The following is a 6,854-nucleotide window of genomic DNA, read 5'->3' as shown; positions in this document are numbered from 1 at the left end:
TATTTTACTCATTTATTATTAATTATTTTAGTTGCTTAGTATCTATTTTTTCACATGATGCTTCTAGTGGTCTGATCCATATTATAATTGGAACATATAAACGCCGTGACTTGCATTGCATGGTCACAATATTCCATAGACCTTAGCTTCATCAACATTATTAAAAAGATTAGTTAGTTTATATATGCAGATTATTACAAATTCAAGTAGCCTCTCTATTTTGCAAGGTTCAAAAATTTAAAAATTAATCAAAGTTTAATCAAAATTGAACTAGATATAATAAAATAATTATTTATATATAAAATATAAATTTTTAATTTTAATATTTTTTGTATTTTATTATTTTAAAATAACTATACTATTTTGAAATATTGTTTAACCTCTAGGGGTCATGAATAAACATATAGTTATAAGAAATCTGACCCTAAGTTACCCTAAATACGTGAAAATTTTGAAACGAGACACAATATTCCTTTTCATTATTGTATTATTTGTACAATCCAATACATTTGCTAAAGTCACAATCATCATCAAATATTGAAGACGTTTTTAAGCGTTGAAGGTTTAAAAATAGTGAGAAATATTTTGACCATTTTGTGGCATGTTCATGATTTTATCATACCTAATTATCCGAACGTGTATAAAATAAATTGTTTGTATATATCACTAATATTGAAGTATTGATTAAGTTCTTACATATAATATATATGATTCAGGTATTACTTCAATAAGAAAAAGTCTAGGGGCTAGCAATTTTGTTAAATTCTAGCTACCATATAACTAGCAAAAAAAAGTGAGTCATTCGATAAAATTTTACACCAATCTTACACCATTAAAACTATTATTAATGACTATTTGATGGCTACAAATTACAAAAGTTGCTGACTCTCTATCATTCCTAAAAAAAAAACATTGAATTGCTAGAATTAGTTCGGGTTGAACTTTAGCTTAAAAAATTAACAAGCTCAATAATCATATCCTTAATTGGTTATTAGTTAGTAGAAATTGACGTGGATATTAATGTTATGTACATATATATCAATATACGCATGACCAATCAAGATACAACATTCAATCTAAATCCGTGTGTGGTTGACTTGACTCCCATGGATCCATCAATTTCATTTTCATTAACTCACTGTTGGCGGTAACCAATAACAATAAGTTTATCTAATCATTTTGAATTGATCTAATAATTAACTCACTAATTTATTAACATTTTAAATAAATATTAAGAGATTTAAATTTTATTTTATACATATAATAATTTATTGATTAATAATAAATTTTTAAATAAAATTTTAATTTATAAGGATTTAATCTTTAACCTATTTTAAGAGATACTGTGGAAAGAAAAAAAAAACTAATAAACCTATCTCTGACAGTCTCTTCAATTATTTGGTTTCTCTGGCACACATTGAAAAAATGAGATTTATCATTTATGACACTGATATGTCATTCTATCTTATAAAACATGTGCGTCAAATTCCAAGAGAAAAAAAAGTATGTTGACCAAAATAATTAACCTTGCAGTGACAGAAGAAAAAATTATATCTAACAAATTATTATGAAATTAATTATTTTCATTGATTATATATCTAACCAAAATAATTCTGCTCTAACTTAGTAACTGATGTGTAACTGTTTCTGTTAGTTATAGTATACTCATGTATATATAGCTAAGCATATTTAATTTCTATTGTATTTACATATTCATTCAGATTAATCAATCATTACTAGTATTCTACAAGCTTTCTATGTTTTCCAATCTCTGCTTTATTGCTTACAATCTTTATACCTTGGATTATTTCTGACACCTAATACGGATAGCGTATGAATTTTGTTCTATAAATTTCGCTAATAACACAATATAATCATATTGTTAGTGGTGCCAAATAAATAATGGAAGTACTAGCTAGTTGGTGTAGGGGGGAAAGAAAAGAAAAGAAAAGGGTAGCTTACTTTGGCCACTATATAATGGGTTCAAAACACCGACAAATTCAATCATAGAGTAGTAAGGAATGACCGAGGAGTGTTAATATTTTATTAAAGAATAATGTTGTTGATCATCATTATTTGCCACCACTAATATATATACTATTCCTCTTCTTGGCCACTACATATTTGTCTACAATTTAGACTTTAATTTCATCATGGTGTAGGAAACCATATGAATTTATTTTTATTATTTGTTATTGACTTATTGTTACATACACATACACTAGTGTAGTAGTCTTTACAGTTTGAGAAAGTATGAGGAACTAATGTAATTAGTGTATAATGTATATAATGAGAATATTTTTGAAATTAATATTAAATGATAATTAAATTAATTAATTACAAAATTATTTTTAATTTTAAATACAAAGCAAATAAAAATTTCAACAATAGAAAGTATGAGTGTAATTAGTGTATAATGTATATAATGAGAATATTTTTGAAATTAATATTAAATGATAATTAAATTAATTAATTACAAAATACAAAATAATTTTAAATACAAAGCAAATAAAAATTTCAACAAGTTACGAACACCTCTAATTGGTCTCTCTCTCCCTCTCCCTCTCTTCCTCTCCATTCTCTCTCATCGGTGCCGCTGAAACTGACAGAATCGTTAGCACGAGAAGCGCTTCGCTGAAGACCAAACTGTACCCTAACCCAAGTGAGGAGCTTCCGAAGAGTGAGACGAACTCGTACGCGATGCGGTTCCCGAAGCCGGGCTTGATGAACCCTTGGCGAAGAAGAAGGCGAGGCAGACGAGCCATAGGATCGGGTCGCCAAAGCCTGAAAATACCGCAGCAAATGGAAGGATTTTAGTGAGGATGGAGACGCCGAGTCTGAGGATGGCGACGGGACCGAGATGCTAACTCTCTCTATTGCCGGCGATGGAGGACCAGCTTCGACGTGGCTGAACAACGTCCGGCAGCAGAATTTTCTGCACCTTCAGCCAGACGCATCATCGGTATGAAACGACGACAGGCATGATGGCGGCGACGAGATGCATGTGGTAATGTTGCTGCTGCACCTTCTGCCATTATCATTGGCCTGCTGCTGGCAGAAGCCAAATGCAAAGAGGCCAGAAGGGGAAAGCCATGCAGTGGGCTGAGTAGTTGGATAAAGAGCTGAGTCAAGTGGTATCTGATTATGACGTGGGTCTTGCGATGATGAGGATATGGTGGTGATGAGAAGAAGGAGCGCCATTGTTGCCGCTGCAACATTGTTGGCAACGAGATATGTAGATGTTTATTTTTCATGTAATAAATGAGATGTTTATTCTTAATGTAAATGAGATATTTTAATGTATTTAATGGTCAATTTAGGATGGTCATTTTAATAGGTATGCGGATGGCTATTTTAATTTTTATGTAGATGATTATTTTGACTGGATTGGGTTTAGTTATATACAATTAAAATATGTTGTATGTTCAATTCATTAGCTATGTGAATAATTATTTTTATTCTTAAGTGGATGATTATTTTTACTAAGGGTAAGTGGCTTGACAAGTCAAGTAGCAAATGTGAAGTGGAATGATTATTGAGGAAGGTAGGAGTGGGCGCCGGTTGAAAAAGAAGAGGGTATTAGAGTGAAATATTTTGGAAAATTAGGATTTTGGGATGGTTATTTTTTTTAAAATAATTAATTAGATTTTTTAAAATTTAAAATTTAAAATTAAAAAATTAAAATTTGATGTAAAATAACTAAATAAAAATTTTTGAATTTAGAATAATTTATAAAAAAATTTATTATTTATCTCTGTTAAACTAAATAACTAACTCATTGTACACATTATCAAAATTTTTTATTATCTTTCTAGTAAAATTCTTATCAAATTTTCTATTATAGCTGTTATTTTTGTTTGCACCCGTCTGGTCAAAGGAGTCAAACGAACACAAACATCCCATTTGGGATTTCGCAACCGTTAGTCTTAATTGTCAGCGTCATCACCATCCCCCCATCAATCGTCATTTATCCACACTTCTTTTCAGCACAGGAAACTTTTATCAAGAGCTTCTTTTTATAGTGAAAAAAAAATATATTTAAATATCGGTCTCCTTCTTCCTCTCTCTCTCCTTCTCCATCCTCTCTCATCGATGTCATTGAACTTAGGGGTGGTAAAGCGGGTCGGCCTGTCCCAACCCGTCCCGCCCCACCCCGTAATGGAGAATAGCTAATAATTAGGACTCATAACAAAAATAAATAATTCATTCGTGGGAAAAGCTTTTCCCACATCAAGCACTCATATATTTTTAACGTCTCTAGGTCTGTACCATAAATGGGGCAGGTCAGCCCGCCCCGCCAATTAAGATGGACTCAAAATTCTAGCCCGCCCCTCTTTATGGCGGATTGGTGGGTCAGCGGGCTAGTCCGCTTGACTCTTTTTTTTTTTGAAAAATAAAATTCATTAAAATTAACCAAAAATAATAATTAAAAAATCAAATACAAATGAAAAACAAAAAATAAAAAAAAGGTGTTTGAAAATTTTATAATTATTAATTTTATAATAGTAATCACTCTTTTATTTAATAAAAAAATAAAAAATAAAAATCTTCGACTCGGTGGACTGGCCCACCCGCTCCGCCAAAACCCGCGCAATTCGGAGGTGCGAATTTGGCGGATTATTGGGCTCCAAATTCTAATCCGACCCGCCTTTTTTAGCGGGTTAACCCGACAGGTTCAACCCTTTTTGCCATCCCTAGCTGAAACCGATAGAATCGCCGGCGCGAGAAGCGCTTCGCTGAAGACCAAGTTGTACCCTAACCCCAGCGAGGAGCTTCCGAAGAGTGAGATGAACTGGTACGCGACGCGGTTCGCGAGGCCGAGCTTGATGAATCCCTTGGTGAAGAAGAAGGCGAGGCAGACGAGCCACGGGATCGGGTCACCAAAGCCTGAAAACGCCGCAGCAAATGGAAGGATTTTAGTGAGGATGGAGACGCCAAGTCCGAGGATGGCGATGGCACCGAGATGCTAACTCTCTCTATCGACGGCGATGGAGGACCAGCTTCGACATGGCTGAACAATGTCCGACAGTAGAATTTTCTGCACCTTCAGCTGGATGCATCGTCGGCACGAAACGACGACAGGCATGATGGCGACGACGAGATGCATGTGGTAATGTTGCTGCTGCACCTTCCGCCATTATCATTGGCCTGCTGCTACTGGTAAAAGCCAAATACAAAGATGCCAGAAGGGGAAAGCCATGCAGTGGGCTGAGTAGTTGGGTAAAGAGCTGAGCCAAGTGGTATCTGATTATAACGTGGGTCTTGTGATGATGAGGAAATGGTGGTGATGAGAAGAAGGAGCGCCATTGTTGCCGCTGCAATATTATTGGCGACGAGATGCATGTAGATGTTTATTTTTTATGTAAATGAGATATTTTAATGTATTTAATGGTCAATTTATGATGACCATTTTAGTAGGTATGCGGATGATTATTTTAATTTTTATGTAGATGATTATTTTGACTGGATTGGGTTTAGTTATATACAATTAAAATATTCTAGATGTTCAATTCATTAAGTATGTAAATGACTATTTTTATTCTTAAGTGGATGGTTATTTTTATTAAGGGTGAGTGGCGTGTGACAAGTCAAGCAGCAAAGGTGAAGTGGGATGATTATTGATAAAGGTGGGGTGGCCGCCGGTTAAAAAAAAAGAGGGTATTGGAGTGAAATATTTTGGTAAATTAGAATTTTGGATGATTATTTTTTTGAAATAATTAATTAAATTTTTTAAAAATTTGAAATTTAAAATTTGAAGATTTGAAATTTAAAATTTGAAATTTGATGTGAAATAACTGAATGAGAGTTTTTGAATTTAGAATAATCTATAAAAAAAATTTATTATTTATTTATTAAAATAAATAACTAATCGTCGCAGGAGCTGGGGTGCTCGCTGGATATGATCAGTTGTGCTTCTCATCTAGGCACTAGTATGCAGGTTCTGAGGGAGAAATACAATTTGAACCTAGAAAACCTATCTACCATTTAGCTTGACTTCAAAGTGCAATTCATTTATGGTGAATGCTATGGTGCCTAAATCATGATGCCTAACTTACTAAAAAAGATAAAAAAATAATATTTAATAAACTTTTAAATATTTTAATTTTATTTTATATATTTTATTTTTTACTTATAAAAATAAGTTAGATAATTTAAACACCACAATAAAAGACACCATAGAATCCACCAAAGTTTAAATCCAATGAATAGCACTCTATGAATAAACTACTTACATTTAATTTCCTTGCAACAATTTAATTATGGAAGTGAGGCACCGTACCATTAGGTTACACGTGCAAATCTTTGATCAATCCTATTGGTCAAAGGGGAAGAAAGTCAACCAGCACTTTTCATAACCAAGGTCACACCCATAGCTTATTTGGCTATGGACTGTACATATGATGTTACTCGTCATAACCAATGAAGAATAGGAGGGAGGGTTAATAGTTAAATTAATTTTTAAAAAATAAAATATTTTTTAAATTTTGTTTTTGAAATTTTTTTTTAATTAACGTGCAAATCTCCTATTGGTCAAAGGGGAAGAAAGTCAACCAGCACTTTTCATAACCAAGGTCACACCCATAGCTTATTTGGCTATGGACTGTACATATGATGTTACTCGTCATAACCAATGAAGAATAGGAGGGAGGGTTGGGAGGGTTAATAATTTTTAAAAAATAAAATATTTTTTAAATTTTGTTTTTGAAATTTTTTTTAATCAAATTGGTTCTTCAAAAATTATAATTTAATCATATTTGTCCTTCAGTTACTTTATTAACAATTTTCTTTAAAGATTGATGTTGTAAAATATTAATTGATAACATATATAATACTTGATATGTCTAATTGGATGT

Source organism: Arachis ipaensis, chromosome B08 (genome assembly GCF_000816755.2).
Source record: "Arachis ipaensis cultivar K30076 chromosome B08, Araip1.1, whole genome shotgun sequence".
In the NCBI taxonomy this organism is placed as follows: Eukaryota; Viridiplantae; Streptophyta; class Magnoliopsida; order Fabales; family Fabaceae; genus Arachis; species Arachis ipaensis.
Note: the sequence above shows the minus strand (reverse complement) of the source record.